Genomic DNA, 26,886 nt, shown 5'->3' on the forward strand with positions numbered 1-26,886 from the left:
TTTTCAACCACACAGTATTATTATTTCTGTGTTACAGTAATTCATATTTCTTGGAGTTGGAAGTGTGGGAAGTTTATAGTTCAGATATAAACACTTATGTCTACGGTTGCGTTCAAAATAGAGTAAACGTGTATGCTAGTGTACATGCACAGTCGAAAGCACGGCCTTGGAAAGTATGCTTAATTTGACGCATATGCAGGCTTTCAATGCATGCAAAGTTTTGAGCAATCTCTTTCCATGAGTTACAACCCATGTAAACATCTTTGTATTCTTTCATGCTAGAGTTGTACAAATGAGGGTACTTTCTAACCTCTTCGCACAATCTCTCGTCTATGTAGGCCTCCTTGTAGCTGTAGCTTGCATGCGTTCCGTCTGTTCTGTTTCTGCAGTTTTTCTTTGACTACCTTGTGAATCGACGCGCCAAGGACAAGAATGTGGCAGTTGCTACCTTGTAGATAAACTAATTACTGCAAAACAATTAAATGCGCATGTGACCTACGCGTACTCTTCTGATGACGAAATTCGCGTCGCGCGCACTGTACGCTGACCCTTGTGTACACGTAAAAAGTGAAGTATACATTGGGCTTAAGAAATTAACGAGACACTTAAAATAAAGATGATCAATTACATCGTTACACCAGTAGGTGGCGACAAGTGACTGTTAAAATAATTATTTGTTTATATATTAAAAATGTCAGCCTCTGACCTATGTGTACTTTTGTGCAACTTACAGTGGCAAAAGCTGGATCAGTTTTGTTTAAATATCCCCATGGGCAAGATTAGGGTTTGGATTAAAATCAAGGTTATTTGCGCCTTAGGTTCAGCAACGAATCTACTGTTTGCTTGTTTGTTTGTTTTTCTACATAAGATTCTTAACTTTTTTTTGGAGGTTTATAAAGTTCTTGATGTATTATTACAGGTTTTTCAGATCACTGTCATGGTTTCTGTGTTCTTAAAAGCACCAGTACATGGAAAAAACTACTAGATTTTCATATTGGAGAATGAAAAGGTAATTTCTTTTATCGAGTTGGAATCTTTATTAAGACTGTAATTATAATTACCTTTATTTGATTGCAATGCCAGTCTAAGGGAGGTGCTCTCGAGTAGCTATTAAAAATCTTATTGCTCAGTTGTTGCTCTTTTACATCTTAAAAGACACAATGGAGATGTCAAATATGTTTCAAGTATCGACTTTATCTCAGATGTTTCTTCTGATGCAACTGAACAATTACTTTTTTAAAAAAAAATTCTCAAAGCTGTAAATAAAACATTATTTGAACACATTTCACAAGAAATTATTTCATGTTTTTCACTTCAAAATGTCATGTTTAGTTCAAATCTGTGAATTGCTGTTTCTCTGTAATTATTTGTGAAATTCACTTGCAATTTCTGATTGAACACTGTTTTAAACTAAATCCTTTACCAAATTTGGTCTCCAATTATTTGCTATTGGAAGAATTTGATGATATTTTTTCAGTTCATATTGTGACTTAGACTGCTCAGTACTATTGAATGTGGTCTTCTGTACAGTTTGAGACATTGTTGAGATCTCTGATGAATCTCTGAGGACATGTGAGATTAATAGGGTATTTTTCTCAAGGGACAAATTTGAGAAGCATGATGGTCTCCATTTTCTCTTCATTTAATCTAGAGGAGAAACAACTGAGATAGGCCTGTTAATTAGATCTAATTATCCGAGGGTGTATACGTTGCCTAACTGAATGTATGTGTGTGTGTGTGTGTGTGTGTGTGTGTGCGCGCGCGCGCGCGTGTGTGTGTGTGTGTGAGGAAAAGAGAGGGAGAGATCCATCCCCCCCTCTCGGATGGTTAGGTTCCTCAGTCTGAAGCCCGCGGATGATGCTCGTGTTTACGCAGCGCTCGGCGTCTGACCGGTGGATGTAAATATCAGCTTATACGTCGCACAGACTGATTCATGAACATCGCCAAAGGAACCGCTGGAGAGACGCTCCGTTCCTGACTGCAGGAGGATGTATGGCATTATTAACCATCCCCGAAACCATTTAAGGATCTTCAGACATTGATATCTTCATATGCACGTGAATCTTCTGCATTTGAAAGGCTTTCTGCGGGCGGGCACACACTGCGCCGTGCGTCTTAACGCAGGACTGCTCTTTTGGACCCGTGCCACGGTTGTCTGTCTCCGTCCCTTCACCCAACCACACCTACCCGTTATATCCTCACCGAATTGCAGCAGCAGCGTCCCCACACCGGATCCCGACTGATCCCGTCGCGAAAGGGACATTGTGTCTGCGTGAGCGGGTGGAAGAACGCGGATCCACTGCGCTATAAACGCCTGGTGCGCACCGGACCCGCTCAAAGACGCCCGTGTTTTACCGATATGTCAACCCGGTGCGCGTGAACGCTTTGGAGGAGAGGCAGGTGAAATTATCAGCTTTGTCCCGCATCCTGCGCCAAGAAGAAACGCATCACCTTGAGGATTTAAACACACCGACATCCAACTTACCAGGTGAGCCGGTCAGTCAATGTGAAATATTAGTGGTAGATTTAATGCACATCACAGTCAGAAATGAACTTTTTTTATTTAGAAAATGAATTTGCAGGGGCATTTTGTTGCTGAATGGATCTTTTTTCCTTCACAAACACTTCATATTAGCTGCACAGTTTCTAACGAAGCACTAAACCCCTATAACTATTGGCCTAAAATATTAGGAATTATGAAAAATACAAAAACGGGATGAGTTACACATTTCTTGCCCCTAGTCTGTAAATATATGGAGCTTTTTTGTCACTTTTTCAGGCATTTCTGCCCCGAGCTCTTGTTAATTTCTGACAATGATGCACATTAGATCTTGTAGGTTCTTCAAGCCAACATCCACCCTAGTCAAAAGCCCTGGAGGAATATTTATGAAATAGCATTAACATTTGGAACCAAACCTAATGGCATCCATAAGAATCCTTACTGGAATCTGACTCGATAAACTGTCATTCCTTCAAGATGTTTCTTTTTTTTAATTAAAAATGTCTATTTTTGTGTTGTACTGGAATAATGTGTTGCTAGCATTTAAAGGAAATCACAATGAAGCAAAGAGTTTGTGGAACATTTTCCTTACATTCTTTTTGATGAAGGTTCATTTGTTCTGTTGGTGATTGCAATATTCCTTTTGGGAATAATATATTCAGAAAGGTCACAATAAGATGGTTAATCAAGTAATATTTGCATAATATGTACACCTTAGTCAAAAATTCTGGAGGAACATGTATAACTTTCTATTGGAATATTGACATCTGGATCCATTAGGAATCAGATCCAGTAAAATAAACTGAAATTCCCAGGATTTTTTATTGGACATTATGTAATCTTTTGCAGAGCTTTGTATGTCTTATACTGAAATAATGTTTTGCTGCTGGACATTTAAAGGAAATCACATGGTAAATTCCTTTTGATTCTATTGGTGGTTTGAAAGGTCCAGTTTTTGTTTGTGTGATGTTTAATTTTCTTTCCAGGATTGGAGAAATAATGATAGAATTCACCTTCCTTCAGGACTTTTAACCAGGTGTATCCGGCTGATAGGGCTCTCTTTCTTCTCATTCACGGCTTGTTGGATTTCAGTAGCTTGTCTCATAGTTCATGCATGCGAGATCCATATCTCGCAAAACTCTTTAGTTTGTAATTCGCTCACGTGCGGGGTGAGCGATCTGATGCGGTGTGGTTTCACTGGTTCATCGTTCTATTGTTGTGAATGCATGCACACTCCAGGCCCGCTGATGCTTCATAATTCTGCGGCTCTTGCTGGTAATAAACAAACCTCTCCAGTGCCAGGCTTATGTAAAGCACGTTTCACATGTCAACAGTGTTTCTGAAGACAAAGCTTTCATATATTGGCTTGGAGGATAGGGGATCGTTTCACCATGTGCTTTGGGATATAAATGCATGGCTGAAATGCAATTGCCACCTGAATTCAGCCTTTGTCCTTTACTTTCTATATGTGATGATTGTGTCTGGGTTTATTGCTCTAGTAGGTTTGCATAATTTATAAGCTTAGTTAAGAGGAATTGGTTCCCTTGTTTCCAAGGAAAACCAACCATTTATAACTTAAACTTAACCGAGAGCAACCTTTTAAAAGCTACTGTGGTGGTACCATGGTACAGTGAGGCTGTCAGAAGGTAATAACATGTTATAAATTGGAACCAGAAGACTGACTTCACAAAAGAAGCTTTCAGAATGTTTTCTTTTAATTGATTTTATTTATTTATTTATTTTTTGATGATGTCAAAATGGTGTCAAGTTTTATTGCAGTTTGTTTTATGGAGCTAACAATTACTTGTCAATTCGTGAACAACATTAACGCATTAGGTATCTGGAACTAATTAAGGTTAATGTTAATTCCTACATTTACTAATACACTAATACATTTAATAACATTTCAAGTTGTATAAATTAAAGTTTAATCCATGCATTTTGAATAAATAATAAATAATAGTATATTTCTGAATCAGCAGTAATTAATAAATAAATAAAATGTATGTATTGTTAGTCCATTATACATAATACATTAAATAAATATTTATTGTAATGTTTTATTTTTTGTTATGCTATGGAGTTTCAGTTGTGCGCCAACTATGCAGACAAGGGTTTAGAATAATGATGATATTATTTGGGAAAGCTAGCTGGCTAGATGGATGGATGGATGGATGGATTTGAGACAGTTGCTGCATCCGAAATTGAATACTTCTCTACTATATAGTACGTGAAAAAAATTATGCGAAGAGAGTAGAATGTCCGAATTCATTCATACTACACGCATTCGTACAATATAGAACATACTTTTTCAATGGTGAAGTAAATTTAAATTCAAATGTAGTACCTACTCAACAGTACACGATTTCGGACGCAGCTAGTATCTTCCTGAGAAAGACAGAAATGTCCTACACCAAGGTGTTGTAAAAACAAGCTGGCCTGTAACCGCCTGTTGTTTTTCTTTTTGCTGACGTGTTTCTTTGCCCTCTTAGGCACTGCATGATTTATTTATATTATTTATTTTTTACCCATAGGTTCCATGACTTTGAAAAATAAATCATATGTAAGGACAGTTTAGAGACTTCCAGGGGAGAACAGAATATTTAGATATTCCGATAACGTCTACAGATAACGGTGGAAACGTACACTAGCTGCACAGATGAAGAGAGCTTAAATGTTTGTGTTTGACTCCAGTGCCCAGTAAATAACAACTAGATTTGTACATTTTGTGCAAAACTCTCCACCTCGAGTGTTCTGGGTGGTTGCCAAGGTGTTGCTATGCAGTTACTAAGGTGTTCAGAGTAGTTGTTAGCATTTGCGTTGCAGTTTCTAAGGTGGTTGCTAGGTGACCAATTCAAAAGAGCCTCTGTGATTATTCTTTTATCGTCACCAAGCGAAAATCATATCTCTGGTCACAAAGAAAAGTAATAGCACACCTCTTCTCAATAAGCAAAATGACTGGAGATATAATTTATGTCAAGATACACAAAAGGGTTAGGGTTTGATTAAATCACTAACCCAAAGTATGAGCAATAATGATGTTTCCCTCTAATAAGTATCACTAATAATGGAAAGAATGATAAGTTGGATCTGTATATCACCTTGTATCCATGCTGAAAAGAAAAATTGGTGTAGGATTTACTTTAAAACAATTTTCACTCAGAAATTGCTATTAAATTTCTGAAATAATCACAAAGAAACAGCGAGTAACACATTGAATTAAACATTACACTTGAAGTAGAAAGACTGAAATAGTATTTTCTTGCAAAACTATATAATAATAATAATAATAGTTTTATTCACAGCTTCATTTTTACAGTGCATTTTTTTACATGTGAGATGCTTTGTTAGAGTGATTGTTATTCACAAAACTGGAACAAGATTTTCACAGAAATGCTTCCTTTTCCAAGATCAGCTGGCCGCAGTGTGCAGCAGACAGACTGAAGAGTGTGTGTATGTGTGTGTGTGTGTACAAAAGAACGACCTATAAAGATACATGAATTGAGCTGGAATTGCTTGAGAAGGATTGATTGTGCATTTGTATAAGGGTTGTGTTCATGTGTGTCTGTATGTGTGTGTTTGTTGGACAGAAAAGGAGTGACAGAGCAGGTCTCGATGTGTATGAGAGAGTAAGACACACACACACACACACACACAGAGAAAGTGAGACAGGGCTTGACTCTCTCCGACTGACTAGCCGTGAATAGCCCCCCTGTTATCTCTGCAGTGCACACAGACAGCAGCGCAGCAGGCCAGCCAGGCAGGTGCTGCACAAAAATAGCAGGTGTCTGTTTGGCTTAATACACATAGTCCTCCCTTCCCGTCTCTCCCGGGGGCCGAGCACCCTTCACTGGGGTGCGGCAGCGTCGAGGAGGCCCTCCTCCTTCACATGCACCGTAAGCTCGAGCGACCAAGGGTGACGTCTCGCTGTTGTCCGCAACTTGTTGCGCGTGACCACCGGCCTTGTCCTTTTTCGTGGTCTGCGGACCGAAGGATTGCTCTCGTCTTTTCAACAATAAGGGAGGATTTAAAGCTCAAGGTGTTATTTGGATGTGTTATGGATGTGTGCGGATCTGTGTTTGTGTGTGTTATTCAATCCGGAGGATGTATTTTTATTGTTCAGGCGTTGCTCTTTCATCGCTCCGGAGAGTTAATTGAGTTCTCGGTTACGTGTCGTTTTAAGTCTGTATGAAACAGAAGTCTTCCCTATTGTGACGTATATTCGAGTGAAAGGGCTTCTCGAACAAGAACAAATGTATAGATGAAATCGAAGTTGTTGGTGTTTAACTGCCACTAGGGTTTATTTCAGCTGGAAACTGCAGTGAAATTTATGTATAGTAATTTTTTTTTTCAGTTTTGCAGAAATGTAGAAACGTACATTTCATCTTAGTACTTCCCAAGAGAAGATATGCCATTTGTGATTAGAATCCAGCTTCTGAAAACTTAAAGGGATAGTTCACCCAAAAATGAAAATTTGATGTTTATCTGCTTATCCCCAGCGCATCCAAGATGTAGGTGACTTTGTTTCTTCAGTAGATCACAAATGATGATTTTTAACTCCAACCGTTGCAGTCTGTCAGTCAAATAATGCGAGTGAATGGGAACTCAATCAATAAGAGTCGAAAAAACTTGCATAGACAAATCCAAATTAAACCCTGCGGCTTATGACGACACATTGATGTCCTAAGACACGAAACGATCGGTTTGTGCAAGAACAACAGAAGTGATGTCTAGCGCTCATTGAAGTATATGCGCGAGACATCACTGCCGCTGTCAGAGCGCGATCAGACCTCACTAACCGAGTGCTGAATGCAGTTGGACATAGTGGTGTATTAGAGGTAAAAAATTATATAAATACTGTTCGGTTTCTTGCACAAACCGATCGTTTCGTGTCTTAGGACATCAATGTGTCGTCACGAGCCGCAGGGTTTAATTTGGATTTGTCTATGCATGTTTTTTGACTCTTATTGATCGAGTTCCCATTCACTCGCATTATTTGACTGACAGACGGCAGCGGTTTCAGTTAAAAATCATCATTTGTGTTCTACTGAAGAAACAAATTCACCTACATCTTGGATGCACTGGGGGTAAGCAGATAAACATCAAATTTTCATTTTTGGGTGAACTATCCCTTTAAGTATTGTAGTTTGAAGTCTTCATTTGCTCTCCATTTAATCTTATTGCTGTCTAATAGAAGTAGTTGCGATATTATGCAATTCATACATTTCTCCCTTTGAGCACTTGAGTATTTTTTAAGTTGAAATAAAGTAAAGCTGTTTTCTGTTATATCACTAGTTATATTTTAGAGACTCTTGCTTTCAAATCCAATATGTTCCAGCTATCGTGTCAGAGGCCAAGATCGGACTGATATTAAATCATTAAGTATTGACAGACTGGAGTCACTGGGAGAGATACAGAATTATGGGAGTACATCAAACACATTTAGAGAAAATTCATTTGACAGTTTATCGATCCTGAAAGGCTTCGTCGTTCTCATGATTTCCTTGAGATACCGCAATTGGTTAACTGCAAGGAAGCGATATTTTCCCTGACAAGAATTTAGGCAAGTAAAAGGCAAGTAAAATGTCCCTTGTGCTCACAGCTTTAGATTCTTGTTCAAAATTCACAGTACATGTACGCTCGTGTCCAGTGGAGTGCATCACATCCAATTGATGTTCTTAAAACAGTATCTTACTCGCCAGTGCAGTTGAGAGGGCTTCAATTATCTCTACGTGCCTTTTGAAAGTTCACATGGGTCACCTTGAGTCATCTGCGGCGCTAACAGTGAGCTGAATGTGAGCTAACAAGCTCCACAGACACGGATAATTCAAGCCAGTCACGGAGTAAAACCGTAATATCATATCATAACAACAGAGTGCACAAGAATCCACAGAACGCAGAACTGTCAGAACTGGCTGTTAGCAGTTTCCTGACAGGAAATAAAAGATGTTAGTTAAGTTTTGAACAAATTAGGCTTGTGAACGACAACCTTTCCCAGGCTGGTTAACTACACCTTTGCAGCTGCTGTGAATGTTATTGGATTAAGGTAAAACCTGTGTCTGTGTCTTTCTAGCTGGTACAAGATGAATCATTAGCTGGTCTAAATTGGTTTAGGTAGTTGATCTTCTGCACTGTCTTTGCAAGACTTTTCTTTTCTTTTCTTTGCTGTTCATTGCAATTGGTTTCCAAAGATTTATGAGCCTGAAACATTCTTCGAAATATCTTCTTTTGTGCTCAACAGAAGAAAGTATGTTTCTGGGTGTGAACTATCCCTTTTAAAAATAAGAATTTACTTGAGAAGCAAAATGTTTTACACACACACTGTGACTAAAAATTATGTTGGCTCAACAACACAAAAAAATAAAGCAACAATTTGCATCATTTATTTTTTGAGTTATGACAACTTTGAATGAAATTATTTTCAAAGAACAAACTACACTGAGATGGAGGAACTTCATAATCTGAAGAGTTCAGATGGAAAAGCCGCTGAACACCACCTCGGTCAAAAATTAGATAATGATATTGAGCGAATGCTTTCCGCACATAGTATACATTCATCAAATACTTTCTTTTCAAATCTGCTAAATTCCAGCATCTGCCCATTCAGAAATACAGGTTCATTGGCATAAACCTCTAAACGCCACTTTCCTTTGTCAGCAAAAGCCTCTAAATCATATGATTTCAAGATGAATGACGGTGTGTGTATGAGCCGGCTTTTGATTGCTGATTTTTTAGCGTGTTTTGTCCGTCGTTACAGTGGCAATGACAGGATTTCACTATAGTATCAAGTAAACACACTTGGACTTAGAGGTTTTTGCAAAAAAAAAAAAAAAAAAAAGGAATACTTTACAATAAGGTTCATTAGTTAAACGTAAGTTAATGTATTAACTAACGTAAACTAACAATACATTTGTTACTCTATTTACTAATCTTCGTTAATGTCAGTTAATGAAAATACAGTTGTTCATTGTTTGTTCATGTTAGTTCACACTGCATTAACTAATGTTAACAAGGTATTAATAATGTATTAGTAAATGTTGAAATTAACAATAATAAAGATTAATAAATGCTGTATAAGTGCAGTTCATTATTAGTTCATGTTAACTAGTGCAGTTAATGAGCCTTAAAAAACGCGCACATAAATACCAATGAATTGACTAAAGTGACATTTTATGAAAATAAGGCATTTCAATAACTGACTAATTTAAAGTGAAATTACTGAACCTAAACATAGGAGCCTGGTAAAAAATGCTCATTTAAAAGAAAAGGTGACAGATGGACTTGCAATGGAACTCTTCATCTGTAACATAAACACTAATTTTTAGGTTGATTACTCAAAAAAATTAAGTCGCTCCAACTACTTGAGTTATAGCTCTGGAACCAATTAATCTTATCTATTTGCAGTTCAAAACCACAGCTATCATAGAACTGTTAAATGTAACTAAATGTATATTTAATGAACAAATAAGATGTTACTTGTCACTGGCATTAATGCAGTCATTGCTTATAGAGTCAGTGTAGTGTTTACCTTCTATAAATATATATAATATTATTACAATTTAAAATAGTTGTTTTCTATTTGAATTTATTCCTGTGATACAAAGCTGAATTTTCTGCATCATTACTCCAGTCTTCAGTGTCACATGATTCTTCAGAAATGGTTCTAAATTTGTGAAAACATAATTTTGTTTTTCAGGATTCATTGATGAATAGAAAATTCAAAAGAAAAATATTTATTTTAAAAAAGAAATCTTTGGTAAGCTTACTGACCCCAAGCTTTTGAACATTAGTATAGCTTAAACCAAGTGTATTTTTCTTACTTCATTGGTGGATTGTTTCATCTTGTATTGCGCATAAATCTCACTACATTAGGTGAGGTTAATGCATAAAACAAAAAACTGTTTACTAATGGTGTAAGAAAAACATTATCTGAAAACACATCTTAGCAAGTCTTGAATTAAATTCATTTATTTCCTGCTAGATGTGTGGGTTATATGACAGGCTATTAACATGGCGAGATGAGAGGAAGCTCTTGAAACATATCATGTTCTGAACGCTTTGTATTCCCCAAAGCTCCACCACATAAAAGAGTGCATACAGGCCTGTGAAATCAAATAGACACAACTGGTCATAAGGGGCTCATTTAAAAGCAGTTAGCCACCAATTAGCTACTAAATTTCATCAGCAGTTAAACACACAATGTTCCAGAATTAGCCTCCCAAAACTCACGCAAACTCTTTATTTGTGCTCCACATAACTTTCATTGAAATGTGCCACAATAATCTACCTTAGAATTGTGTACGATCATTTTGGAACATTGCGTTTTGACCAGTGAGGGTTTTGCAGCGCTCTCATAATGTTTTGTGGTGAACAAGGAGACCGTAACAGCCTGTGTAACTCTCACCTCCCTCTTATTGGAATATAAATTCATGCGGTGTGGCTGGCTGGCGTTGGGTAAACAAATAAAATGCTTTTAAAAGTAACCGAGTGCTAGCACTGATGCGAAGCGAAATATTACTCCCTTGCCTTGACTTCCCAGGGTGGCTCCATTGACATCGGAGTGTCCAAAACCACAGGTTTCAAATTGTTTTTTGGGTTTAAAATCAGGATGTTTCTTTGTTGTTTAAATATGACTGTTGTATGCATGTTTTAAAAGGTGTGCATTCCATTTTGAATGGATTTCACTGTTAAAAAAACTAAATGGAATAATTTGATAGTCTATATTATACGTATTGAAATTTGAATTCATGCATTTTTTGGAAATGCTTGGTAGGGAGGTTATTTAGGGTGATGCTAACTGTAGATAGAGGGGATGAGACAAAAACAAGGCATCCCAAAGGAAAATGTTAGTCCTCAGAGGCTGCTTATATTCTTTAAATTTATATCAATAAAATAAGTAAATAAATACATGTTTTATTTTTTAAGGAATTTAGGACTTTTAGATAAAATTATTATAGCAAACTCACTGAAACAACTAAATAGTCTTTATTCACACATAATAACCCAAAATATATTTTTTATTTTTATTTTGTATGGCATACAAAATACATTTTTTTATTCTTGCTGGCATTGTTTCTATGTACTTTTCCACAGTCACAAAGAAAAACAGCCAAAGAAAAACTAATGTTAAAAAGTCAAGGGTCAAGAGCCCAACTAAAGCAAATGCTGATCTTCATCATGGTAGCATCAAACAAAACAATAAATCATCAACATCCAAACCTCTGTTACTTTTTAATAAGAACTTTTGTAGATGTATGCCAGAAATAAAGTCAATCTGGTTAGTAATAAGTGAAGCTGGTAATGCGGTTTGTGCATTTGTTTTAATATCTTCTTTTAACTTCAGTTGATTTAATCTTTTTTCTGTTCTTGTTGTTTCTCTTTCCTTCATTGATTCTGCTTGTTAACAGCAGGTGTTCATCAGTGTCTGAATTCACTCATGTGTTTTCATTCACTTTCTCAGGTGGACTATATTAGTGAACTAATGTAGGGAACAGTGAATGAGGGTATAGGTGTGATTGGGACCACAGCCTCAGAGTATCGACTTTGAGCGCTGTTAATTCACGGTATATTGAAAGTAGACTGCTAGGGCTGTGACGGTAGGCATGACAACCGCGCCACCGCGGTGGTGAAGTTGCCATATATATACAGTACAGTCCAAAAGTTTGGAACCACTAAGATTTTTAATGTTTTTAAAAGAAGTTTCATCTGCTCACCAAGGCTACATTTAATTAAAAATACAGTAAAAAACAGTAATATTGTGAAATATTATTACAATTTAAAATAACTGTTTTCTATTTGAATATATTTCACAAAGTAATTTATTCCTGTGATGCAAAGCTGAATTTTCAGCATCATTACTCCAGTCTTCAGTGTCACATGATCCTTCAGAAATCATTCTAATATGCTGATCTGCTGCTCAAGAAACATTTAATGTGTACAATTGTACAAAATATTTGTGTACAATATTTTTTTTCAGGATTATTTGATGAATAGAAAGTTCAAAAGAACAGTGTTTATCTGAAATCTAATCTTTTGTAACATTATAAATGTCTTTACTGCCACTTTTGATTGATTTAATGCATCCTTGCTGAATAAAAGTATTCATTTCTTTCATTTCTTTTCAAAAAAATAAAAATAAAAATTCTTACTGACCCCAAACTTTTGAACGGTAGTGTATAATGCTACAGAAGCTTTGCATTTCAGATAAATGCTGTTCTTTTGAACTTTCTATTCATCAAGGAATCCTGAAAAAAAAAGTACACAACTGTTTTCAACATTGAAAATAATCATAAATGTTTATTGAGCAGCAAATCAGCATATTAGAATGATTTCTGAAGGATCATGTGACACTGAAGACTGGAGTAACAATGCTGAAAATTCAGCTTTGCATCACAGGAATAAATTACTTTGTCAAATATATTTAAATAGTACACAGTTATTTTAAATTGTAATAATATTTCACAATATTACTGTTTTTTACTGTATTTTTAATTAAATAAATGTAGCCTTGGTGAGCAGACGAAACTTCTTTTAAAAACATTAAAAATCTTAGTGGTGCCAAACTTTTGGACTGTACTGTATATATATATATATATATAAATTTTTTTTTTTTTTTTTTTTCTTGCTGACTATGAGTTTATGGTCAACGAATGGCTTTTCTGAGGTATATTGTTACGTGACACTTTGCAATAATGATTGAACTGATGTGATACAGATTTCGGTAAGCTACTGTATCTTTCAACATATTTTTTTATTTTCATTCATGTTTATTTCGTTCTGTACAGTAGTAAAGAGGAAAGGATGATCGCATTCACTCATGATCCGTGACAAGTGTTCAAGATGAAAACTGAAAAGTGACACAGTCTTTGATCAACTTTCTTTTCATAATATAAATAAATGCATAGCCTATGCCTATTTTCTTATCCTTTAAGTTCGTGAATAAAAATGAAAATGTGGACGAAATCAGAAGCTAATAAATGTCTTATCATTAAAATGACGGGTAATTATTGATTATGATGGATTTTTTTTACGATCCTGCCTATATATATATATATATATATATATATATATATATATATATATATATATATATATATATATATATATATATATATATATATATATATAGCCAAACCCCGCTCCCTTCGGACCGCAACACCGGCGGTTGTTGGTGATTTACCACCGCGTTAGTAAAAATTTGCCACCGTAACAGCCCTATAGACTACTTTCTCGAAAACGTTTGAAAAAATTTGACAGTCTCAGGAGGGAGTGTCTATCAAAGGAAATGTTTGTGACATTGTTGAGCTCTCTTTTGAAACTCTAGAGGAGACGTGAGATTAATCGGTTCTTTTTCTCAGGAGAACAGTCTGAGTTGCTGGAGTGCAGAGCAGAAGTTACTTTTTGTTTTCTGTTTCTTTTCATTTTTTATGGGGCACCAAAATCATCACAATTTAAATGTGAGACTGAGACAGTGTTTGATGATGCTACGCTAAGTTGATGTTTCAGTATCACGGGTTTCACTGTAAACATTTGAGTTGTTTTCCCTGCAGTTGCTCTTGATCTGTTTATGCATGCTGAGAATAGCTACATCACCCAGTTATGACATGGACATGCGGAATGCTGGATGCCCCACCATGCTATTGTACGGCTTTTAGAAAGTGGTTAATGCCCCTTTGAAAGCGCCTGCAATGTGGCAGTATCTGCGAAGAAGTAGATCACACAAGCTCGGCTGGAGAGGGGCATCAATCCCCTGACCTGCTCCCCGCGACACCAGACATACAGGCGGCGGGGGGTTATTCTTCAGAGCGCACATGGCAGAGGAAAAGAAAGAGCGAAAAACTAACTCGGGTCGCTTTGATTCCAGTGTCAGTTCTGAAGCCATAACTTGATTAATGAGAGTCAGTTGAATGGGCCTTTGAAAAGAAATGTCTTGAAATTCATCTTTTAGTTGTCAGATGTTGCAGGAGTGTTTAGCTTTGTGACCCCCCCGCCAGTGGGGAAGAATAAAGTGAGAGGAATTAAGACTTTCAGAAGCGTGTGATGTTGTTTAAGTGGCGAGGAACACGGGAACATCTCCAAGGAAAAGTGCACGGTGTGATTTTGGAGAAGATTACGATAAATGTCTAGCTTTCTCTCACACAGTCTTTTTGTTCTCCCTTGTTATTCTTTTTTTGGGCATTTAGCATTGCTTTACTCTTTTCATTTCTCCCTGTGGTGCATGATGGGAATTTTGTCAGGAGCAGTCAACTCTGCAAACAGACTGCTTGCAATTCATTTTAAGTTTAAATGGCAAAACCAACACTGTAGGACAAAGCAGAACCATCCATAACATCTCATCTCTTGTAAACAAAAGGCAACAGAGCGTATCCATAAACTGCCATTTGATATTTTACAGGGGTCATATGGTACATTTTTATTTTTTTTTATTTTTCTGAGGTCAACTTATGATGTTAGTGAAGTTAGTGATGAAGATGGAGATGAAGTCCTTCTACATCACTTTTCAAAATTAAAATAGGTTGTATATGGAGTTTCATGTTCACTTTAAATCCAACAGAGCAGATAACAGAAGTTGAAGCACTGCCATGTACTGTGTAAGATTTTTTTTATCTATTCATTTTAAGCAAGGTCAGCGTAACAGTGTCCATATTCATTTGAAATTCACAGTGGAGGCAGACTTAACCTTGGAATTGTTAGATGGTTTTGCAGAAATCTAACACATATCTCAAAGGAGTCTTAGTGATTATTAAACTTCCATCTAATTGAAAGAGAAATGTCAGTGAAAGACCCCATACAGACCCATTCATTTAATTTGAGCCAAATTCATTAAAAGAAAAGCCATTTATATGATTGAATCAGGCTTTTTGTACAATCTGCTTGCATTCGCTACCCGCCTCCTTTTCAGCTTAATGGAAAAAAAGCAGCCTGTCTTATACACGTCACTTGCTGTTTGGCATCTCGGACCACGTGAAATCGTAATTATGTGTATTTGAGCATTTATCAAATTAATATTTTTTTATACAAATCACTTTCATCATCCAGCTGCTTGTAAAATTATACTGAATTTAATAGTAGTGCTTGCTACACTCTTAAAAATAAAGGTTCCAAAAGGGAATTTTTGCAGCAATTCCATAGAAGATCCATTTCGTGTTCCCTAAAGAATCTTTTTTTCTTACATTCTTAAAAAAAGGTCTTTATTGGCAAACGGAGGGACATGGTTCCTATAACTATTGGCGAAGTACCCGCTTTTTGCTGTGTTCGCACCGCAGGAACTGGGAATAATTTGAGTTATTGGAATGCCTTTTGGGGAGGACTAAATTAGCTCCAACTTCAGAATAAGGTCTAACCCAGCACAATAGGAACTACCAGTGACATAAGTGTATGTTGATTGGCTGAACACATACGAAACACCAGCACCCGCCATTTTTAAAGGATTTATTCACTTCAGAATTAAAATTTCCTGATAATTTACTCACCCCCATGTCATCCAAGATGTTTATGTCTTTCTTTCTCCAGTCGAAAATAAATTAAGGTTTTTGAGGAAAACATTCCATGATTTTTCTCCATACTTCACCAGGGTACAACGGGTTGAAGGTCCAAATTGTTGTTTCAGTGCAGCTTCAAAGGGATCTACAGCTGAGGAATAAGAGTCTTATCTAGTGAAACGATCGGTCATTTTCTAAAAAAAATAAATAAAAATAACAATGTATATGCTTTTAAACCACAAATGCTCGTCTTGCACTGCTCTGCATTGCGCCACGCATTACGTAATCATGTTGGAAAGGTCATGCGTGATGTAGGTGGGAGATCTCATTTTCTCCTCCAACTTCAAAATCGTCCGACGAAGTCAAATGCCTTTTACCTTTTTTTTGTAAAGGCCGTTTCACTTTGCACGCCCGCTTTGTAGACACTGGATCAATACTTCTGCCCACGTCACGCGTGTCCTTTCCAACGTGATTACGTAGTGCGTGGCGCATCGCAGAGCTAGTGCAAGTACTTGAGCCAGTAAGCAACCATGCAAAACACCCTAGCAAACACAGAGCAATGTACCAAAACCACTAAAAACACCTTAGCGACTACCTAGCAACACCCTTATGTAGATGACTTTTGCATATAGACAAGCACCACTTACACTCTCTTTCAGAAAACATAATATTCTCATAACCAACCTCCGCCCAAGCTGTCATTTGATTGGCCGGTAATGTGTTTGGTATGGGCTCATTAATCATTTCGTCCGTCTGATGTGTTTTAATGTGCAGGTGGTTTGTAATCAGACCATTTAATCAAGTCTCTCTCTTTTTCTCTGTATTTCTGAACCTCTCTAGCACAGCTCTAATGCTAGTGCCTGCTGCATTGATTCAACCTACGTTCTGGTTACCAATTCATTTTGCCGATGGCAAGTCTCCTGGGGTTTGAAACTGCATCTACACTGGTCATCAGTCTCCCCCCCCCCTCGCGCCCTGTGGTTTATGCTAATGTCTGCCCATTGAAGCCGGGGTCCTAGGAGAATTGCATAAGCTGACATCTGTACATTAACCTCTGATTTGAATTTCCTCCCCTGTCTTTTTGACGACTGATGAGGTGTTTGCTGTGTCCCATTACATCGCTTCGTTCTTTATGTTGTGAATCAGTATAACTTGATCACAAATTTGGACACTAGTAAGGGGCCTTGATTCATTAAAAACTGGTGTACTGATAACACAGTTAATATTTATTTAAATTATTTAAATTATTTAAATTTTAATATGTGTGTATATATATATATGTGTATATTATATATATATATATATATATATATACTAAATTGTGCATACAATTTAATAATTTCTCTCGATTTGCTAAATTGTGCACACGACTTACTATTTCATTCCCTTGATTTGCTAAATTGTGTGCATGATATCTTATTTTGTTCCCTCGATTTGCTAAATTGTGCATAATTTAATTTGTTCCCTCGATTTGCGCCTGATTTTCTAATTTGTTCCCTCGATTTGCGCCTGATTTTCTAATTTGTTCCCTCGATTTGCTAAATTGTGCGCACTATTTATTATTTCGTTCCCTCGATTTGCTATATTGTGTGCACAATTTACTATTTCGTTCCCTCGATTTGCTAAATTGTGTGCATGATTTACTATTTCATTCCCTTGATTTGCTAAATTGTGTGCATGATTTACTATTTCATTCCCTTGATTTGCTAAATTGTGCACACGATTTACTATTTTGTTCCCTCGATTTGCTAAATTGTGTGCACGATTTACTTATTTGTTCCCTCGATTGCTGAATTGTGTGCACAATTTACTAATTCGTTCCCTCGATTTGCTAAATTGTGAGCACTATTTACTAATTCGTTCCCTCGATTTGCTAAATTGTGCGCACTATTTACTATTTCATTCCCTTGATTTGCTAAATTGTGCACACGATTTACTATTTTGTTCCCTCGATTTGCTAAATTGTGTGCACGATTTACTTTTTTGTTCCCTCGATTTGCTAAATTGTGCGCACTATTTATTATTTCGTTCCCTCGATTTGCTAAATTGTGTGCATGATTTAGTATTTCATTCCCTTGATTTGCTAAATTGTGCGCACGATTTACTATTTTGTTCCCTCGATTTGCTAAATTGTGTGCATGATTTACTATTTCATTCCCTTTATTTGCTAAATTGTGCACACGATTTACTATTTTGTTCCCTCGATTTGCTAAATTGTGTGCATGATTTACTATTTCATTCCCTTGATTTGCTAAATTGTGCACACGATTTACTATTTTGTTCCCTCGATTTGCTAAATTGTGTGCACGATTTACTTTTTTGTTCCCTCGATTTGCTAAATTGTGCGCACTATTTATTATTTCGTTCCCTCGATTTGCTAAATTGTGTGCATGATTTACTTTTTTGTTCCCTCGATTTGCTAAATTGTGCACACTATTTATTATTTCGTTCCCTCGATTTGCTAAATTGTGTGCATGATTTACTATTTTGTTCCCTCGATTTGCTAAATTGTGTGCACGATTTACTTTTTTGTTCCCTCGATTTGCTGAATCGTGTGCACAATTTACTATTTCGTTCCCTCGATTTGCTAAATTGTGTGCACGATTTTCTAATTCGTTCCCTCAATTTGTTAAATTGTGCACACTATTTACTATTTTCGTTTCCTCGATTTACTGAATCGTGACCATGATTTATAAATTGAGGGAACAATTTAGTAAATTGTGCGTACGATTTAGCCTACTATTTTTTTTCTGCATGTCTTGTGCGGGACTCCGTATAGACCAATTTGGTGTTTGCAAACAGCGATGACGTTTTTTGTGGGCGGAGCCTAGCTGGTTGCAGAAAATGACAGTTGAGCAGTAGAAGTCTATGGAAGCCATGAAATAAAAGAATAAAAAAAGTTAATTTCGAGTTTATATCTCACAATTCTGACTTTTATTTCTCGCAAATCTGAGTTTACATCTCACATTTCTTACAAAGAAAAACAGAATTGTCAGATATACTCGTTATTCTGTCTTTTCTGAATTGCAATTCCGCAATTGCAAATCCCGCAATTCTGACTTTTTCCCCCTCAGAATTGTGAAATAAACTCACAATTGCGAGTTATAAAGTCCGAACTGGGAGAAATAAATGTCAGCAAGAAAAAAAAGTCAGAATTGTGAAATAAAAATTATTATGTTTAAAAGTTATCTATGTAAAATACTATAGGTTTAAATTATTTTAATTATAATTATTTCATGATGTAACTGCTACGTATGTATGTCCTCTGAACTGCATATGTGAATATTATGTACACTTACTGTTTACATCAAATTCCTGCTTTAATAGTAGACTAATCCTTACAGATGTCATCAGTCCAGTCTGTGAAACGTCTCTGTTTATCTTCAAAGGACGTTTTTAACGATGGTTTTCTTTAAAAATGAAGACTATATTTTTTGCATTCCGATTCCAACATCCAGAGGCACAACAAAACATTTTTCTCTTTTTCTGTGGATTTTGCACATTTTCCTTCAATTGCTACCACTATTATTCTGCAACCAGTATGCGCGCGCAGCTGCAAGTGACGTAATTGTGACGTCTGCTCCAAAGTGGTCTATTGGAAAGTTTTTGGTGTGTTTTTTTATTTATAAATGTAGATTGTGTTAAATGCTTTTTTAGATTTTAAAAAATTACATTTATAAGTTAAAAACAATAAAAATGTGGTAACACTTTATTTTAGGGTCATTTAACTAGTTGCTTATTAGCATGCATATTACTAGAACACTCGAATATTGGCTGTTTATTAGTAATTATTAAGCACATATTAATGCCTTATTCTGCATGACCTTAAATTAGGAGTTTATTGAGGGAAAAGTCATAGTTAATAGTGAATACATGTTCCCTATACTAAAGTGTTACCAAAAATGTTTCTGACAATTTGACAGAAATTATTGAAAGAACTGTATTTTTTGTTTATAAATGTAAAGCACCTAAAAAACAATTAAAAAACATGACATCATAAAAAACAGACTTAAAAAAATTAAAACTTATGTAAAATGATTTTCCCATTTTTTGCTTTTCCCACAAAAATACCAAAAATATATTTAAAAATCTATTTCTTTGTGACAAATTTGACAAAACAAAACCAATGAAATGGGAAAAGCACTTTAAATAAGTTTAAAAAAAATTAAATTTCTATTCCATAATTTAGGGTGTTTTAGGCATATTGTGAGTATTTCAGCACAGCGGAAGGATTTTGACAGTGGGACAGTCCTAAAAATGGCTCCCTGGGCCGTGTATTTTCTAAACTTGGGAGCGGATTGAGACACACCTCTAGAAAGTTTGTGCATAGGCACATTAGCAGGAAACTGTAAGGAGTCAGGCTTTTTCCCAGCACGTCTGTGTGTGCCAGCGAGCCGCAGCTTAACCTCAGCCTGTATCTTTCAGCCCTTTGCAAAGACCAGCAGTGGAGCGCTTGTTGATAACACTGCCATTTTCAGCACTGCTGACCTCACAAAGTTTCCTTGGCCCAGACATCATTCTCTCTCTCTCTTTCTTTCTTGTTCTTTAGCCTTCCTTCTTTTTAACCTTTAAACGGATGCTGAGGCTGCTGCTGTTGATTTGTGCTGTAAATGGAGCGTTTCAGACAGCACTGTTTGTGGTGAAATGACAAATGCGTCCTCCGATCTCACCTCCAGAATTCAGCAGTTTTGCACGAGAGTCTGTAAATGCATTCGAGAGGATCATCAATCATTTTTACTTGTTATGAGAGTTAGAACAAAACATGCAAGCATTATTGCCTGTTTAATGTGTTTTATTACTCAATTTGGTTGTAAGCTATAGTGTTGCTGTTAAAAATGAGTGGCTTTGTGAGCTTTTAGGTTGTTATTGTTGCTGTTAATGCGCCGTTGTGATTTTTCCTGCGGAATGTTCTTCACGTTAGTTGCATGAATTATTCTTTTTTGTTTACACTGTGACTGGGTATTAGATTTATTAAAACCCACTCATATTTTTTCAAACTAAACTGCTGGAAAATATGTTTTATAATTTTCTAATGTCAGACGTTTGATACAAAATAAATATCAATCCGGTGTTCGCCCATTTAAAAAAAAAAGGTATTAAAGTACCTCTTTATGTATTATTTATTTATTTACACACATTTATTTATGTATTTATTTTAATTACACAGTATTTATTTATTTAATATAAAATAATAATGTATTTAATAGAATCTAAAAATATTAAAATAATATTTTAAATTATTTATAAATGAAATGTTTTATGATTATTTATAATTTTAATTAATATTGTTAATTCATTATATTTATTGACTTTGTGTGTATTGTTAGTCATGGTTTAACACGCCATTTTTCATGATCACTCTCACCCTAAAAAAAAAGCAATCTGTTTTTGCGACTGTCCCTTTACTACATCTTTGTAAATTACTACTGTTTTAATTGGCTTCTTTGCATCGATCCAGTAATGACACTTTCCCATCTTTCATTTATAGTGTGTTTACATACATCGAACGCTTACTTTAAAAGAGCAAGGAAAATTGTGTTTTCCATGTCACGGCCCCTTTGAAGTCCAGCTCAAAGTCGTGTTTGGGGAAAACTTTCCGGTCATGCAGAACATTATGCAGTAAAAATGTCAGAGTGTGGATCTACTACAGATTGTTCCCATCATCTGTAATGCTGTAGTACGGCTCCCGCTCTTCTTAAACAGGATATGATGGATTTGTTTACAGTGGTGTCTCGCTGTGATAAGACTGCAGTCAGTCTCAGTTATCCTGGCATTCACTCTCCATGTATGTCGATGATCTCAGCTCTTTCTAGCTTTCCTTCATCTCCGAATCCTGACAGATCCTTTGAATGTCACTCTGTCTGTGGTTTATGTCTCTGAAGAAGCAATCAGAGAAGTTAATTTGTTTTTTTGTTTTCTTGGCAAATGTTTAAGTTTTTTTTTGTTTGGTTGTTTTTTTCAAAAAGAAAGATTGAATGTTTATCTTTCTATCAGATTAAAGCTTATTACACCCCTGATAGTCAGAGCGGGGAATGTTTTTCATGAACCAGACTCCTTTAAGACCTTTTCACTCTTCTTGAAATAGACATGTTTATCTGACTCTTAACGAAGTCTGGATGAATGCAGCCTTTATGCTAGATTAATGGATGTAGCTTATTGATCCCACAAGGGAAATTCATAGACATTCTAACTACACCGACTTCTGCAGTGACAGTCTGGAATTAAATGGACTTTCCCAGCAGATCTAAGAACAATCTCAGAAAGATACCAGGTATCCTTGTCTTTTAACACGTATTATTAAAAGGTTAATGTGATGTGTGCGTGTGTGTGTCTATATTTATGTAGAACAGGGTTTATCATCATTTACTCACCCTCATGTTGTTCCAAACCTGTATGAGTTTCTTTCTTCTGTTGAACACAAAAGAAAATGTTTTTAAGAATGTTGGTAACCAGACAGTTGACCGTAGCCATTGACTTTCCTAGTAGGAATGCAATTTTTTTTTCCTACTATGGAAGTCAATGGCTGCCATCAACTGTCTGGTTGCCAACATTCTTCAAAACATCTTTTTTTGTGTTCAACAGAAAAAGAAACTCATACCATTTGGAACAACTTGAGTGACAAATGATGACAAAATTTTCATTTTTGGGTGAACTATCCCTTTAAAGGGTTCTGTCAGGTGCTTCATATATACAGTAGGACCTTTTAGGGGTTCCCATCATGGGATCATTTTATGGGTTTAGTTTTAAATAAATTTGTTTGAATACATTTTTTTATTTTGCTTAAATTTTATCAATTAATTAAAGTATTGTGCAATCATTTAAAACATTTATATAGAACTGTTTTGGCATCTTTAAAATTGAATCGAGAACCCTAAGATTCTATATAGAACTCCACTGAACCGTTTTTTTTTTTTTTTTTTTTAAAGATGTATGTGATAAGTTAGGTCAAAAGTAATCTAAAACTAATCAAAAGGTAATCTGAATACATTACCTAAAATGTGTAATCTAAAAGATTATTAACTACAATTTTCATCATGTAATTTGCAATCTGTAACGGACTATAATTTGTAAGTAATGTGCCTAGCACTGTCTTTGGGCCTTATTTTAACGATCTAAGCACATTGTCTAAAGCGCACGGCGCATGTGCACGTAGGACGTGTCCGAATCCTCTTTTGTTAGTTTAACGACGGAAAAAAACAGTCGGCTCGCCAGGCGCATGGTCCAAAAGGTTTGTACCTAGTCTCTTAATGAGTCATGAGTGTGTTTTGGGCATAACATGCAATAAATCAATCAGAATCTCATCTCCCATTCCTTTTAAAAGCCAGTTGTGTTCGCACCATGGCGGATTTGCTATTTACATGGAGGAAAAAATACAGCACCATTGATTTTAGACCAGGTTTCAGTCGGTCAATGGCGCAGTTGTTTTTAGTTGCCTCAAAATAGCAACACGCCAACAATGCACCTGAACACACCTTGTTTTCAGACCAGCACGCCCATGGGCACACAAATGGGTGCAAATGCATTTGCTATTTAAACAACGTGGCGCAAGATGTGAAAGTAACTGTGTCGGGCTGAAACTTGCAAAAAACACTTGCGTCACACCTGGCCCCGCATTGTGCCGGGTGTATGATAGGGCCCCTTTTTGTTTTTGTTTTTATCAATATGGTACAAAAATAATACTATTTAAATCTACACTCATAGAAGAAAAGGTTCTATATAGAACCTTTTAGGGGTTCCCATCATGGGCTCATTTTATGTTTTAATAATTTTTTTTATTTTGCTTAAATTTTATGAATTAAACAGTTCGTAAACATACTTTATCACAGAAACATTTGAAAAAAAACCCGTTAAACATTAAAGTATCGTGCAATCATTTTTAAAACATTTCTCCTTATATATAGCATAAAGAGTTCTTTAAAATTGAGTCGAGAACCCTAAGATTCTATATAGAACTCCATTGAACCTTTTTTTTCAAAGAGTGTATGTGATAAATGAGTTAGGTCAAAAGTAATGTAAAACGAATCAAAAAGTAATCTGATTAAATTACCATGTGATTTGTAATCTGTAACAGACTACGATTTGTAAGTAATCTACCCAGAACGGATGGATTTAAGGATGGACAGACTGATGGAATGGATGTTGGATTATAGAGGGATGGACAGACAGATTGATGAATGAATGGTTGAACCTCATTACGTCACCGTGGTAAACTCACAGGTGCCAGTAAAAACAGCGTGTGTTTGGTCGGGGCTGGAGGGAGGTGTTTGCTAAATGCAGTTCACCATCTGCTTCCTCCTTATTCTCCTGGCAAACTGCTGCGGTTGTGTGAAACTTCAGAATATCAAAAGCATTTAGCACCTTATACTTCCTGTTTATTTTCTGTGTTTACGGTGTGAAATAGTTATTGTAAATGCGTTATTGTGCGCAGCCAATATTTATGAAGTGTTGCAAAGTCACTTCCGCCTACCATTGTCATAATTAAAGCGGATTTTCCGCACACTCCGAATAGGCTGTTGGCAGGACAGTTGTAAAAATCAATGGTACTTGTTATAGGCAAGAATTTTTTTTTTTCTCGCATTAAAAGCGGAAACCTAATATGAACATCAGCCTATAAGCCATAAATGACAGCGGGGACATGAATTTCGTCCCTCGCATGTTTTAAAGACCTCCTGTGGGGACTAGTCACCTTCACAGTGGAACACACTGGCTAAATTTAGCCTCATTAAACAGGATTAAACACACAGAAATGTCAGCGTCTGAGGAACGTTTTGTCCATAATGCTTTTCAGCAGCACCAGAGGACGCTGGTTACAGAGGTGGGGCCGAACGCAGGAAACGTTGTTGCACAATTAAAGCGATCTCGGCAGACATTTCTTCTTTCATTATCATCCCTTCTGCAACATGGATGCTTCATCATTCATTTTTGCTTTGATTATATTTTTCTGTGTGAGGGATTATGGACGGATTAAGTTTAGCACTTCAAATGGTGCCGTGCGGCTCCTAGAGCATATGTGCGATGCTGCAGAGAAGAAGAGAGAGAGCGCGAGAAACCTGGCAAGGTGTCAGACTGTAAATGCCAGCTTGTTCGTAATATCTGTTTGGGGGAAGGCTGTTTTAGTTGGAGCGTGCACAGACAGCTTCTCTTTCATGATTTTTTGTCACATTCATAAACGGGCTACAGTTTCCCCAGGCCTCTGTGTTCATTAAAAAGCTGTTTCATTTAGAACTGTGAAGGCTTTCATTCATCCCGGCTGTCGTAGAAATGTCAAATACACTTTCTTGTCATCGTCTCCATCGCACAACTGATGCAGCCACTTTAAAAGTGACTTATCATGGAAAAAACAGCATTTTCCTTCTTTTAAAATAATAAAAGTTTGTACTATGTGTGTAGACATACTTTCAGAACTCAAAGTTCCCTACCCAGACATGAAAGATGTTTTGAAACTAAGTTCAAAATATGTTTATTGTTGTGATATAATTAGCATATGACAACCCACATTTACACATTAACACACATTCAGTGTTCCACAACTTGGCCCATACTGATGAACGAAAATTAAATTAAATTAAATTAAATTAAATTAAATTAAATTAAATTAAATTAAATTAAAATTAAATTAAATTAAATTAAATTAAATTAAATTAAATTAAATTAAATTAAATTAAATTAAATTAAATTAAATTAAATTAAATTAAATTAAATTAAATTAAATTAAATTAAATTAAATTAAATTAAATTAAATTAAATTAAATTAAAATTAAATTGGGTTCCTTCTATATATTTTGTATTAATCAATTTTAATATTTTCTGCTTTATTTTTGTGTTGTTCATAATTTTTCTTTTTCTTTCTTTTTTCTTTATTATATGAAGTACTGTTTGGGGACACTTTATTTTATTTTAAATAAATTAATACTTTTATTCAGCATGCATTCATCTTCAAAAGTGACAGTAAAGACTTTTACGTTGTTGTAAAAGATTATTTCAAATAAATTAATTACTATTCTTTCTATTCATAAAATTAATCTGAAAAATGCATTATGGTTTCCACAAAAATGAGAATGAGGGCAATATTTTCAGTGAGTAATGATGTAAATTTTGGTGTGTTCCTCACACAAAGCTATCATATGACTCCAGCAGACCCGAAAAAAGCACACAACTTTTATAGTGCTTTTTTTGGGTGTTTTTTTTCTGTCTATTTTTTGGAGCTTGATGGGTCACTAGGGATGTTGTTAATGAAAAAGATCAGTTTGAACATTTGTGAAGTTCTCCACAGAAACATTAAAAGCAAACCGGTAACATGAGGGTGATCCAATAATCTTAAATTCTCTCTCCCTCTTTTTTTTTTTTTTTAGGTTTTTAGGTTTAAAAATAGCTAAAGGTGGTTGAGTAGTGGACAGGTAATTGATTGATTGATTGATTGATTGAACTTTATTGTCCAGTCTGTTTTCACAGAGAGGAAATTTTTCTTTGACACTGTAACATACATTCACTGCTTAGAAATCACATCACACATCAACAACACAATTCTATAATTAAACACTGTAAGAAAGAAAAATGAAAAATATCAACAGCCTTTCTATTGTTTCAATTAAAATACTGTACGATTCAAGATAATCACTGCCAATGGAAAAAAAGATCTTTTATAGACATTTTTACTAGCCAAGGGAATTTTTAGTCTACGTCCAGATGGGAGCAATTCAAAAGCAGAGTGAAGAGGATGTGTGTTATCTTTAAAAATCGCAATTGCCATTTTACCCATGAAATGATCGAACAAGCTCTGAAGTGGCTGTTGTTTTTGTCCAGTAATCTTATTTGCTTGATTAATTATTTGTGAGAGTTTGTTCTTTTGTTTTAATGTTAGATTGCCGTACCATGAAACAATATTATATGTGAGAATACTCTCTA

General features: G+C 35.7%; 1 protein-coding gene across 7 annotated transcripts in view; it reads left to right on the forward strand.

Annotated features, from left to right (window-relative positions):
* Positions 1-26,886, forward strand: part of sema6ba (sema domain, transmembrane domain (TM), and cytoplasmic domain, (semaphorin) 6Ba) — a 184,781-nt gene that overhangs the window by 4,296 nt on the left and 153,599 nt on the right. For all 7 annotated transcript variants that reach the window (XM_048162487.1, XM_048162484.1, XM_048162485.1 and 4 more), the window contains one exon: positions 920-2,488. The gene's annotated coding sequence lies outside the window, so the exon portion shown is untranslated. The remainder of the gene's footprint in view (positions 1-919; positions 2,489-26,886) is intronic.

This window comes from Megalobrama amblycephala, linkage group LG17, assembly GCF_018812025.1.
Source record: "Megalobrama amblycephala isolate DHTTF-2021 linkage group LG17, ASM1881202v1, whole genome shotgun sequence".
In the NCBI taxonomy this organism is placed as follows: Eukaryota; Metazoa; Chordata; class Actinopteri; order Cypriniformes; family Xenocyprididae; genus Megalobrama; species Megalobrama amblycephala.